Consider the following 14,815-nt stretch of genomic DNA (forward strand, 5'->3'; position numbering starts at 1 on the left):
TTGATTATTAAATTTGATTTTTCTTAAACTAACTGGTCGGGCACAAAGGATACTACTGAGTCTTACAGGTCAAAAGGTTGCAGATTTGCTCCTTTTCTTATGATGCATAGTTCGCCCTGTTACAGCAGAAGGGGAAGTATTACAGTTGACCACAATCTTTCCAGGAACAGCGAGGGAGAAATACTAGGGCCGATGATAACCCCCATGAGATCTGTGGGAAATCACTTATTTATCTGCCCGTGGGCCTCATGGAGTATGAGTTCCCCTCATAACAGGCAAAGGCTTGCCCAACTGGAACTCATTACCTAAGCCTTTTATAAGGCAGACCCAGGACTGGGCCTGCTGAACTGTGGTCCCAGTCAGGGACTAGTGTGTGTTTTTACTTTGCACTCTGTAAGTAAATTATGTTCCTTTCCAGTCGGGCTTCCTGGGTTATTACAGGGTCCCCGATCCCAAATGTTATCCCTGTGAGCTATGTGGATCCAGGAGAGAGAATTATGTAATGCCTCAGGTACAGGTATAACCTGCTGACACTTATCACATGCTCGCATCTAACAATGGGTAACATTCAGGTTGCCAATCTCTCTGGATTGCCAGGAATTGAATCATAGAATCCCTACAGTGCAGAAGGAGGTCATTTGGCCCATCGAGTCTGCACCAATCAAATCCCAGTTGAGCCCTATTCCCGTAACCCCATTTATCATTTACCCTGCTAATCCCCCTGACACTAGAGTCAATTCACCATGGCCCATCAACCTAACCCGCACATCTTTGGACTGTGGGAGGAAACCGGAGCACCTGGAGGAAACCCACGCGGGCATGGGGAGAATGTGCAAACTGCACACAGACAGCAACCCAAGGCCGGAACTGAACCCGGATCTCTGGTGCTATGAGGCAACAGTGCTAATCACTGTGCCACCATGCTGCCCAGAAGATCCCAGGAGAACAGTAATTAGGGTCTTGAAAAAGTTATGTTTTTTATTTTCAAATCCTTTGCAGTTTCAGTGATCAGTTAGATGGAGTGATGGAGCGGGTAGGGGGAAGGTGAATTTCTTTATTGCCCGGGGCAACCAGAAGTGGGAGATCATGTGGTGTAATTTCAAGAACTATGTCCAAATTAGAACATAGCACAGTACAGGCCCCTTTGGCCCTTGATGTTGTGCCAAGCTTTGTCCGAACCCAAAATCAAGCTATCCCACTCCCTATCTTTCTGGTGCGCTCCGTGTGCCTATCCAATAACCACTTGAAAGTTCTCAAAGTGTCCGACTCCACTTTCACAGCAGACAGTGCATTCCACACCCCAACCACTCTCTGTGTAAAGAAGCTACCTCGGACATCCCTCCTGTATCTCCCACCATGAACCTTACAGTTGTGCCAAATTCCTGGGGGAAGTATTGGGGAGAACATTGGGAATACAATCATCAAGAGATAAGAGAATAAGACTGGGGGTAAATGAAGGATCAAAATGCAGACCAAAGTAAATTAGAAAGATGTGGCTGGCAGAACATAAAGACAAAAACTGTTGGATTGCGTATCAATTTAATATTATTTGTCATAAATGTTGCTTTCATCGTTGAGATACAGAGATAAAGGTATTTATATGAAATTCTGTTGTCAAAGAATTTCTTCAGATGCCATGTACAAAGCTCTCCTCCGTGCAGTTCATTCAACGAGCAGTGATCCAAGCATTGCTGCTAGCCCTCCTGTTATTAAAAGGCACAGTGAGTTTGTCATCTTCCCCCTCAATACTCTACCACATGTCAACGTCTGAGGCTAAGAGACTGGTGACAACAGCTTAATTGAAAGCTGCATTGTTCCTTTCACCGGTGCCGTACTCGTCAATTTCAGGTCAGCCCATTAGATTCAAAAGCAGCCAGCCCCTGAATCCTGCATAATGCATTGGCCAGGATGCTAACTCGATTGAGTCGGGACCACTGCAGCGTTTTATTCCCTGCATAATTTCATTTACCTCTTCATATTAGACGTGCTATTTTCCCAAAGTGTCACCAAAGCTGGATGGGTGAGTGCACAGCTGGGCGTGCAACACTTGTCATTGGCCCCTGTGATTCATCAGGGAAACCTTTTTCAATCTTCCCACACAGACAAAAGATAAATGCAGAAATTATTTGACCCATCGTTGTTCACCCAGGGGAAACAGGATCGCGAAGAAATGACTAATTTCTTCTTGATTTCAGCCCTAAACTGCATTTTCCCCTTTCCCCAATATATCTAGCCACCTTAGCTAGCCTTGGCTTGCCTTTGGCTCATTCACATCACTGTTATTTATCAGTTCATAGGCTGTCGGTGTCCCTGGCTTGGCCAACGTTTATTGCCCATCCTTAATTGCCCTTGAAGGTGGTGCTCAGTACTGTTCCCAGAAGGTTGTCAGGGCTGATGGTCTTTTGCAGTATCCTTTGCAGCATCCAGTGCTTTCAACTGTTTCTTGATATCAGGTGGAGAAAATCAAATTGGCTGAAGATCGCCATCTGTGATGCCGAGGAACTCAAGAGGAGGTCAAGATGGACCATCCACCCATTCTTGAATTGCTGCAATCCCTTCGGTGTAGATATATCCACAGTGCTGTTAGGGAGGGAGTGTCATGATTTTGACCCAGTGACAGTGAAGGAACAGTGATTATATTTCCAAGTCAGGATTGAGCGTGGCTTGGAGTGGAACTTCCAAGTGGGAGCATTCCACTGCTGCAATTTCACTTTGAGGTAGTAGAGGCTACGAGTTTGGATGGTGCTATTGAAGGAGCCTTGAGGAGTTACTACTGTACGACTTGTAGATGGTACACACTGCTACCACTGTGCATTAGTGGTGGAGGTAGTAAGTGTTCATGCTGGTGCCAATCAAGCAGGCTGCTTTTGCCCTGGGTGGTGGCAAGCTTCTAAAGTATTGTTGAAGCTGCACTCATTCAGGCAAGTGGAATGTATTCCATCACACTGTTGACTTAAGACTTGTAGATTGTGGACAGGCTCACTTCAGGATTCCTAGCTTCTGTCCGTCTCTTGTAGCCACTGTATTTATATGGCTGGTCCAATTCAGTTTCTGGTCAATGGTAACCCCCCAGGATGTTGATAATGGGGGATTCAGAAATAATAATGCCATTGAACATCAGGGAAGATAGAATCATGGAATCATTGAATGTGTAAAATGCAGAAAAGGCCATTCAGCCCATTGAGTCTGCACCAACTCTCCAAAAGAGCATCCCTGCAGGCCCTCCCCTCTGACCTATCATCCCCTCACATTTAGCATGGCTAATCCGTCTAACCTGCACATCTTCGCATAAGAACATAAGAAACAGGAGCAGGAGTAGGCCATCTAGCCCTTTGAGCCGGCCCTGCCATTCAATAAGATCATGGCTGATCTGAAGTGGACCAGTTCCACTTTCCCGCTTTCTCCCCATAACCCTTAATTCCCTTGTCTGTCAAAAACCTGTCTACCCGTGAGTTAAATATATTTAGCGAGGTAGCCTTCACCACTTCAATGGGCAGAGAATTCCAGAGATTCACCGCCCTTTGAGTGCCTCCTCAACTCCATTCTAAACTGCCCCTCCCTTATCTTGAGGCTGTGCCCTCTAGTCCTGCTGTCCTTTCTGAGCGGGAAGAATCTCTCTACCTCTACCCTATCCATCCCCTTCATTATCTTATACGTCTCTATAAGATCCCCCCTCATCCTTCTAAACTCCAACGAGTACAGACCCAGTCTATTTAATCTGTCTTCATAGTCTAACCCCCTCATCTCCGGTATCAGCCCAGTGAACCTCCTCTGCACTCCCTCCAAGGCCAAAATATCCTTGTGCAAGTGCGGTGACCAAAACTGCACACAGTACTCCAGCTGCAGCCTCACCAGTGCCCTGTACAGTTGCAGCAAGACCTCCCTGCTTTTATATTCTATCCCCCTCGCTATAAAGGCCAGCATCCCATTCGCCTTCTTGATCACCTGCTGCACCTGCAGGCTGGGTTTTTGCGACTCATGCACAAGGACCCCCAGGTCCCTCTGCACCGTAGCATGCTGCAGCTTTTCGCCCTTTAAATAGTAATCCCTCCTACTATTATTTCTGCCAAAGTGGATAACCTCACACTTGCTAACATTGTACTCCAATGTGAGCACTCTGGGGGGAACCGGAGCACCTGGAGGACACCCACACAGACACGGGGAGAGTGTGCAGACTCCACACAGTCAGTTACCTAAGGCCAGAAGTGACCCTGGGTTCCTGGAGCTGTGCTAACCATTGTGCCACTGTGCCATCCTGGTTAGATTGTCTCTTAATAGAGATGGTCATTGCCTAGCGAATATTCCTTGCCACTTCTCAGCCCAAGCTTGAATATTGTCCAAATCTTGTTGCTTATGGATGCAGAGTGCTTCAATATCTGAGGAGTCACAAATAATGAACGTTCTCCAATCATCAGCAAACATCTCCATTTCTGACCTTAAGACAGAGAGAGGTCAATGATAAAGCAAGTGAAGATGGTTGGGCCGAAGACACTACCCTAATGAGCTCCTGCAGCGATGTCCATGGACTGAGATGATTGACCTCCAACAACCATACCCATCTTCCTTTGTGCTAGGTATGACTCTAACCAGTGGAGACTTCCCCCCCAGTACCCATTGAATACAGTTTTGTTTGATGCCACACTCAGTTAAATGCTTGACGTGAAGGGCTGTCTCTCTCACCTCTTTTCTGGAGTTCAGCCCGTTTGTCCATATTTGAACCAAGGCTGCAATGAGGTCAGGGGCTGAGAGACTCTGACACAAACGAAACTGAGTGTCAGCGAGCAGGTTATTGCTGAGTAAGTGCTGCTTGACAGCACTGCTGATGACCCCACCCATCACTTTACTAGTGATCGAGAGTAGACGGATAGGGTGGTAATTGGTTGGATTGGATTTTGCAGAACAGACAAATCTTGGCAGTTTGCCACATTGCCAGGTAGATGCCAATCTGGTAGCTGTACTGGAAGTTCTGGAGCACAGGTCCTCAGTACTGTTCCCAGAACGTTGTCAGGACCTTTCACATGTGGGTGACATGATGGTACAGTGGTTAGCACTGCTGCCTCACAGCGCCGGGGAACCGGGTTCGATTTCCGGCTTGGGTCACTGTCTTTGTGGAGTTTGTACATTCTCCCCATGTCTGCATGGGTTTCCTCCGGGTGCTGCGGTTTCCTCCCACAGTCTGAGAGACATGCTGATTAGGTGCATTGATCCAAACAGGCGCCGGAGTGTGGGGAATTTCACAGCAAGTTCATGCATTGTTAATGTAAGCCTTGCTTGTGACTAATCAATAAACTTTTGTATCCTTTGTAGCATTCAGTTCTTTCAACTGTTTCTTGCTATCAGGTGGAGTAAATTGATTGCCATCTGTGGTGCTGAAGGACTGAACAGAAGGTCAAAATGGACCATCCACCCAGCACTTTCTGGCTGAAGATTGTTGCAAATGCTTCAGTCTTGTTTTTTGCATTGATGTGATGGGATCCCCCCATTGTTGAGGATGGGGGGATATCTGTGGAGCCTCTTCCTCCAGAGGACCAAATGAGAGGGCAGACGGCACCAGGTTATAGTCCAACAGGTTTATTTGAAATCACAAGCTTTCAGAACGCTGCTCCTTCACCTGACCTCATCTGACAAAGGAACAGTGCTCCAAAAGCTTGCGATTTCAAATAAGCCTGTTGGACTATAACCTGGTGCCGTGCGACCTCTTATCTTGTCCACCCCAGCCCAACACTGGCAACTCCACAGCATTTCCTCCAGTGCAAATTACTGCAGATGCTGGAATCTGAAACCAAAACAGGAAACACTGGAAAATCTCAGCAGGTCTGGCAGCATCTGTAAGGAGTGAAAGAAGAGCTGACGTTTCGAGTCCAGATGCCCTTTGTCAAAGCTGAAACGTCAGCTCTTTTTTCTCTCCTTTCAGATGCTGCCAGATCTGCTGAGATTTTCCAGCATTTCCCCCTCCAGTGAGTTGTTTAACCATTCGTGGCTGAATGCGGCAGGACTGCAGAGCTGAGATCTGATGATCTGTTAGTTGTCAGATCACCTCTCTCTGTGTGTCTCATGCTTCTTCTCCCACTGTTTGGCGCGCCAGGTTACAGCTTCACCAGATTAGCACATAATTTTTATGTATGCCTGGTGCTGCCCCTGGCATGTTCTTCTTCATTCTTCATTGAACCAGGGTTGATTCCTCAGCTTAATGGTAATGATAAAGTGGGGGATAGGCTGTGGGGCAGCCTGGGGATGTGAAAGGTGGTATATAAATGCATCTTCCTTTTTAAGAGTGACAAAAATTATAAAAATATTGACTGACTTACAGTGAAATCCCCTTTTGGGCATGATAAATCAGGGAGGGCTTTATGAGCCAAATGTTACTTCTGATGACATTGGTGTGTTTAGTGACTTTAACATTGTGTAATGGGTGTTCATATATATGGATCAATTTCACAGCCAGGAGTAAATTTCGTAGCTTGGAGCGTGTGCCCACTTAGGGCATTAGGAATTAAATTGACCCATCTCTGGTATAAATAAGCCTCTGCTTCATTGTCCCTCTCTCTAAATGGCAACCTTTAGCGATTTGAGATCCTTAGGGTAACTCAGCTCCTCTTGTGATGGAAGGTGATGGTTGTGTCAGACAGTGAAACATACTTCAGGAAACATTTGAAAATCTTATTGTCTACACTGTCCAACCTGATTGCATACTGTACCCATTTAAGGGGCAAGTTAACAGAGGTCACATGGTTCATCGGGCCAATCGTGGCAAGCGAATTGAGAGAGGGGTTTTCTGAGTTGGAGTCCAGGAGTGATCAATTCAGAAGCATTCTTATCTCTGTCTTGTATATAGCTGTTTTTCCACAAATAAACCCTTGTTTATTTGCCTTGTTCGTCATAGAATCATTTATTCCCTACAATGCAGACGGAGGCCATTCAGCCCATTGAGCCTGCACCAATCCCATCCGGGCCCTATCCCCATAATACGACATATTTACCCTGCTAGCCCCTGACACTCAGGGGCAATTTAGTGTGGCCAATCCACTAAACCAGCATGTCTTTCAGACTGTGGGAGGAAACTGGAGCACCCGGAGGAAACCCACGCAGACATGGGGAGAGTGTGCAGACTCTGCACGGACAGTGGCCCAAACCGGGAATCGAACCCGGGTTCCCGTCGCTGTGAGGCAGCAGTGCTAACCACTGTGTCACCATGGTCGTCTGTTCTTCACAGCTATTACCCTGATAATGGCAAACCAGGACTCAGGTTGCTAATATGGATAAATACCCAGATATTGAGAATAGTTGTGCAGTGAGACACCGTGCCTCTTGTGTGGTATGCTTTGAAATCTAACGCTGCTTTTACAGAAAGCAAACAATTTGACAGCGGTGATGATGAATCCAAATCTCACTTCAATATAGATCTGACCTAGACGCTGGAAAACAAGAAGATTTTTAAGTGAGATGTTTGATGCTGAAGTACAGATATAGCATTTGATTTACTTATTTGTTCATGGGCTGTGGGCATGGCTGGTTAGGCCAACTCATCCCTAATTGCCCTTGAGAGGTGGTTGTTGTAAGTGTTAAATATTTTGAAGTTTAAAATGTATTTATTAGTGCAACAGCTGCAATGAATTCACTGTGAAAATCTCCTAGTCACCACACTCCAGCGCCTGTTCGGGTACACTGAGGGAGAATTTAGCATGGCCAATGCATCTAACCAGCACGTCTCTCAGACCAAGGGAGGAAACCAGAGCACCCGGAGGAAACCCACGCAGGCACGGGGAGAACGTGCAGACTCAGCACAGACGGTGACTCGAGCTGGGAATCGAACCTGGGTCCCTGGCGCTGTGAGGCATCAGTGCTAACAACTGTGCCACTGTGCCACCCACACCCACATAGTATAAGGGGTCTGGTACAAATAGGGTTAATGTAGGACGGAGGACAGTACCACCCACACAGTGATGTAAGAGAACACATGATCGGCACCCTGGATCAGTGAGGTGTTGGACAGAGCCGCCTGCAGATCCAAGCATGTAGACATCTCCTAACTTGCATCCTTTACTAAACCTTTGTAAATAGTTCTTGCAGTTAAAGCCTTACAATTAACTTATTTCAAACCACAAAGACTTCAATAAAGCCAACCGAGATGTAACCAACACCCTATAGTATAGGGGCAGCTTGGGGACAAACCCCAAAACCGTGTCATGATGTACAGATAAACCAAAGGAGTTGGAAGTTAAAGGCAGAGATTTGAAATTTCTTATTGCAGCAGAATCATAGAATCCCTACAGTGCAGAAGGAGGCCATTCAGCCCATCAAATCTGCATCATCAACAATCCCACCTAGGTCCTATCTCTGTAACCCACACATTTACCCTGCTAATCCGGCTTACCTACGTATCCTGGGATACTAGGGGATAATTTAGCATAGCCAAGGCACCTAACCCACACATCTTTGGATGCAGGGTGGTGGTTACATCTCAGTTGGCTTTATTGAAGTCTTTGTGTTTTGAAATAGGTTAACTGTAAGGACTTATTACTGCAAGAGCTATTTACAAAGGGGCGGCACGGTAGCACAGTGGTTAGCACTGCTGTTCACAGCTCCAGGGATCTGGGTTCGATTCCCAGCTTCACTGTCTGTGTGGAGTTTGCACATTCTCCTCGTGTCTGCATGGTTTTCCTCCAGATGCTCTGGTTTCCTCCCACAGTCCAAAGATGTGCAGGTTAGGTTGATTGGCCATGCTAAAATTACCCTTAGTGTCCTGAGATGCGGAGGTTAGAGGGATTAGCGGGTAAATATGTAGGGATATGAATTGAATCTTCCTTGGAAGTCAGTTCAAAGATCTGTTTGTTAGTATATTCAGATCACACCATTGACTGGAAGTCTGGTTCCACTGGCCCCATAAAATGGTGCGTCCATTATGTGAAGCCAGAAGTCTTTAATAAAATACAGAAGGGTTGCTGGGGAATGTGCAGAGCACAAGCCCAATCTACTGTCTGCTGGCCAGGCATTTCCATATCGACAGATGGATGCTTTGCATAGACATGGTGCTGGATTTAGGCTCAGTGAGGCCCTAAGCTATATAAAGCTTGGAGGCCCCTTGTTGAAAAGTTACACCCAAAAGGTCTCACAAAGGTGTGTACCAAAACAGGACCTTGCCACAAAAAAAATTGAAAGCATAATTATGCCTTTTAATTATTTAATAGCAAGGTACTTAAAGTGAAAAATACAAATTATTTTCAAATGAATGCATTTACTGATTACATACTTGTCATTTGGCTGGCTTGATTTCTCTCATAGAACGGTTGTTTCTACTGTGGATGTTGGCTCTGAAACGCTCACATTTGCAGCACTTTCTGTGTTTTCCTCAGCTGACTTCCAATCAATGGTGTGACCTGGAAATACTAGCAGACAGATTTTTGAACTGACTTCCAAAGAAGATTCAATTCAGTTATCTCTTAACCCTTTACTCTTCCTTTCTAATTGCTCGTGCAGTAAATAAGGCCCTATGGTTAACCTATTTCAAACCACAAAGACTTCAATAAAGCCAACTGTGATGTAACCACCGCCCTGCGTCCAAAGACGTGGTTAGTGTGGGTTAGGTGCCTTGGCTATGCTAAATTGCCCCTTAGTGTCCCAGGGTGCATAGGTAAGTTGTCTCAGTAGCAAAGGCACTAGGCTGTGGTTGTTTGGACTTTGCTGATCACCTTGGATTTGTGGATCCTTATCTGTTTCTGGAGTAAATTAACTGTCAACTTTTGGTAATTTTTTTGAGTTGCTCTTCAAGCTGGTGCTTTCTTTTTCTTTCCTGGTATCCACACTTAAATGTTCTCTTCATTGTAAACTTTCTGAAATTTTGTGAGGTCCCTGTGGATTGTGAGGCCCCAAGCTGTAGCTTGTTTAGCTTATGCCTAAATCCAGCACAGCTCCAAGGAGAGCTCTTCAATCCCACGCTATTCCCTACCATAGCGAGGCTGGGCTTTGACCCGTTCATCTTCAACAGCAAATCATTCCTTCTCGTAGGTCATAGTTGTAGAGTAAGAGGCGGGAGGTTCAATACAGAGATAAGGAGGAGCTACTTCTCACAGAGGATTGGGAATCTATGGAACTGGCCCAGCGCGCAGTGGATGCAGAATCAACCAATCAATGGATTCAAGAAAGAGATAGTTAAATATTTGACCAAAAACTGGATAAAGGGCTACAGGGAAAAGGCAGGGAAGCGGAGTCAGGATGAGATAGATCATGATCATGCAATTGATTGGGAACCATGGCCTCAGTGTGAGTTTACACATGAAAAAACAAACTGGATTTTTATGAAACTGCAATGGTTGAAACCATCGAATGACAGAATCTCGCAGCACGGAAGGATGCCATTCAGCCCATTGTGCCCCTACTGGCTCTTCGAAAGAAAGGATCCAATAAGTCCCATTGTACCCCCCCCTCCCCCCACCCCCAGGTGATCTGCAAATTCTTTTTAACCTTTTTTTCTCTCTTTTTCAAGGATGATCATATAGCCATGATCATATAGAATGGAGCGGGCTCAAAGGGTTGAATAGCCTACTCTCACTCCTAATTCCTATGTTCCAATAATGGTGGAATACTTCTCCAGATGGATTGAGGGGAAGCAAGGGCAGCATGGTGGCACAGTGGCTAGTACTGCTGCCTCACATTGCCAGAGACCCGGGTTCAATTCTGGCCTCGGGTTACTGTCAGTGTGGAGTCTGCACGTTCTCCCAGTGTCTGTGTGGGTTTCCTCCCACAGTCTGAAAGACACGCTGGTTAGGTGAATTGGCCATGCTAAATTCTCCCTCAGTGTACCCGAACAGGCTCCGGGGTATGGCACCAAGGGGATTTTCACAGTAACTTCATTGCAGTGTTAATGTAAGCCTGCTTGTGACGAATAAATAGACTTTACTTGATGTACAATGACCATAGAGACAGTAATCGAAGCGCTGAAAGGGATATCCAGCACCCTGGATGAGATTGTGTCTGATTTTTCAGATGAGTACTTCACGCACTGAGCCACCACAACTGGCTTCCACCACTGTACCAGCTCCCCAAGATACACCAGGTCAAATGAGGAGATTGAAAGACAAGTCCTCACTGCAAAAGCCCTCCTTAAAAAAAAGAGCATTTTCCCACAGCATCACATACAGATCCAGCCTGTTACAATGTGGACTCCTGATGGGTAGGAATCTTTGCACACAACTTCCAACCCTGTTGAGAAAAAACTAATATCAGGGTTGGTAATCAAGGATTACTTGGACATCAAAGCAAGAGTGCAATCCTACAAGCAAAAGCAACAGCGCAATCCTACAGGCAAAAGCAAGAGCGCAATCCTACAGGCAAAAGCAAGAGCGCAAGCCTACAGGTAAAAGCAAGAGCGCAAGCCTACAGGTAAAAGCAAGAGCGCAATCCTACAGGTAAAAGCAAGAGCGCAATCCTACAGGTAAAAGCAAGAGCGCAATCCTACAGGCAAAAGCAAGAGCGCAATCCTACAGGCAAAAGCAAGAGCGCAATCCTACAGGCAAAAGCAAGAGCGCAATCCTACAGGCAAAAGCAAGAGCGCAATCCTACAGGCAAAAGCAAGAGCGCAATCCTACAGGCAAAAGCAAGAGCGCAATCCTACAGGCAAAAGCAAGAGCGCAATCCTACAGGCAAAAGCAAGAGCGCAATCCTACAGGCAAAAGCAAGAGCGCAATCCTACAGGCAAAAGCAAGAGCGCAATCCTACAGGCAAAAGCAAGAGCGCAATCCTACAGGCAAAAGCAAGAGCGCAATCCTACAGGCAAAAGCAAGAGCGCAATCCTACAGGCAAAAGCAAGAGCTCAATCCTACAGGCAAAAGCAAGTTCCTGCCCCCAATAGAAGCTACGATATCCAACACTTACAACAATAACAGAAAGATGCCACGGTTTGGGTTAAAGATTTTGAGAGAGACGGTGCCATCATCATAAACTACAAGGACCAACATTGCTCCTACTTTTAGGAACCAGATCAAAAACTCCAAGGTACATTATGAAATTAGCCTAGACACCAACTTTTACTTATTTTTGGTATTAGTGCAAGCGCAAGGTGTTTCTCTCCAGCTGTGATTCTATTAACCCACTGGGAATCTTTTATTGAATCTAATTTTATTTAGCAACGTAGTTAAGATATAACAAAAACTTTTAGCTCGTCAAATACTCTTCTTTTGTTTTTATTCCAATTCAATCAAATTAAGTCCAATTCAGAGTCCCAACAAGTTGGGACATTCCCGATCCAAGCTGACAAGACAGGGCTCTCACCTCCTGTCTTGGGCTTGATCTACATGATCCAAGCTGATTGGAGTAGGTGTAGCTCCTCCTCCAAGGCTTGATCTCATTTGCATCTTAGCCAAAAGGCCGAGATGCTGCTTTTAAAAATTGCTTCAAGTGAAGCTGAAATGTAACCTAATGACTTCAACCAAGCACAGCATGTTCATGCTACACTTGATCTTAGCCAAACTTAAACATGACAAGGTATAACCTTTAACAGCTAGCTATTTCTATAGTTCCAATTCAAGCAATATCCCCACAGACGTACATCATTCTTCAGAATCAATTAGTACAAAAACAGATATGCTCATGTGGGTGCTTTGTTTCCAGCCTTTTAACCCCTCTCGACAGAGATGCTGAATGATACCTTTCTTCTGGCTCCCACATAGCAGCCTCCAGAGAAAGATCAATCTTCAAACAGCGCAACTTCAGGGAAAGGGACTTATTTCCTGGCTGGTCCCAGTCTCCAATATCCAGAGAGACACAGAGATACACAGTGAGTTATTTTTCTCTAAAGATCCCAAGCAGAAACTGAGCTTGTGTTTCTCTGTATACCTAACCTTGCTCAGTCACATGACCTTTCTGTCAATCAAACTAATCAAATCCTACTCTGAAAAATCCCTGGGAAAAACACAAAAATAACAACATTGCATTAGTCCAGATTAAAACAAACATTCCAACAATTAAGAACAATTATGCTTCTGCAGCAACAACGTGTGGGCTGCTGGTTATAGACAAAGTGGCACTGATAAATAGAACTAGCTCCTGAAGAAAAATCCTGCACAAGAAACATAACACAAATATATTTCTTAAAGGCACAGCATCATCACAGTTGGCGCTGCAGAGGACATAGGAGAAACAGGAGGAGTCTCCAACTCATCCCTGGACTGCCTGTCTCCACTGGTCAGTGGAGAGGTATTGAACAACATACGCAAATGCGAGAATAACCTCCAAATTTGCAGGGAGAACCAACAGCGACAGTGCCTAATAGTCCTCTGGCAGTAGTGTGAATGAGATATGGAAGGGCTATCAGACTTCTCGATCACCTAACCTCTTGAATTCAAGGACTTGAAAGGGGCAAATGTAGTGATGATGTGGTAGTGACAATATAAATGTATGATACTAATAACAATGTAAGACATAATCATTGGATAAAGACTTGGGGGGAGGTGCACACAAAGGGTTTGGCACATATAGGTTAATGTAGGATGGAGTACACTACTGTCCATGCAGTGATGTAAAAGAACATATGGGCAGTGGTGTTGGACAAAGCCGCTTGCATACCTAAGCGTGGAGATTGCTCCTTCTAGTGCTCTTTATTCTATCTTTGTAAATATTTCTCATAGTTAAAAAAGATTTACAGTTAACCTAGTTCCAAATGAAGACTTCATCAAAACCTACCAAGAACAACTTGCATCAATAATGAGCTGCTTTCTCAGAATGGTGTAGTCCATGTGGTGTAGGTACACTCACTGTGCTCTTAGAGAGGGAGTTCCAGGATTTTGTTTGAGTCACAGTGAAGGAAAGGCGATATATTTCCAAGTTAGGATGATGAATGGCTTGGAGAGAAACTCAGATCTTAGTGTTTCCATGGTGGCATGGTAGCACAGTGGTTAGCACTGCTGCTTCACAGAGCCGGGGACCTGGGTTTAATTCCCAGCTTGGGTCACTGTGTGGAGTTTGCACATTCTCCACGTGTCTGTGTGGGTTTCCTCCGAGTGCTTGGGTTTCCTCCCACAGTTTGAAAGATGTACTGGTTGGGTGCATTGATCCAAACAGATGCTGGACTGTGGCAACCAGGGGAATTTCACAGTAACTTCATTGCAGTGTTAATGTAAGCCTTACTTGTGACTAATAAATAAACGTTTTAACATTTTGTCCTTGTAGGTGCTAAAGTTTGTGGGTTTGGAAGGTTGTGTCAAAGGATTCTTGGTGGGTTGCTTCAGTGTATCTTGTAGAAGGTACACACTGCTCCCACTGTGTGTCAAAGGTGGAGGGAATGAATGTTTTTAAGTTATTGGAAGTGGTGCCAATAAAGCAGAGCTGTTTTGTCCTGGATGGTGTCGAGCTTCTTGAGTGCTGTTGGAGCTGCACTCACCCAGGCAGATGGAGAGTATTCCATCACATCCCAACTAGTGTCTTGTAGATGGTGGACAGGCTATGGGGAGTCAGGAGATGAGTTACTCCTTGTCTCTGACCTGCTCTTGTAGCCTTAATATTTATATAATTGGTCCAGTTCACTTTCTGGTCAATAGGGGTACAATTGATCAGGATGTTGATAAGAGACGTTACTGCTGGTTCCTGTAATTCAGTCAAAGCCTAAAAAAATTAAAAACCAGCACAGTGCTGGAGGTTATGTCCCAGTCTTAACTGATATGAAACTTTGCTGGGACTCTGCTATTTCTGGGCTATTTCGCGAATGGAGGAGCGACGCCACACCAATTCAAGCAAAATCCTGCTGCATGGCGGTTTCAGGTTGTGCATTTTGTCATTCCTTTAAATATGTGTTTAAGTTTATTTATTATTAGTCACAAGTAAG

This window comes from Carcharhinus amblyrhynchos, chromosome 30 (assembly GCF_965287045.1).
Source record: "Carcharhinus amblyrhynchos chromosome 30, sCarAmb.v2.hapA, whole genome shotgun sequence".
NCBI lineage: Eukaryota > Metazoa > Chordata > Chondrichthyes > Carcharhiniformes > Carcharhinidae > Carcharhinus > Carcharhinus amblyrhynchos.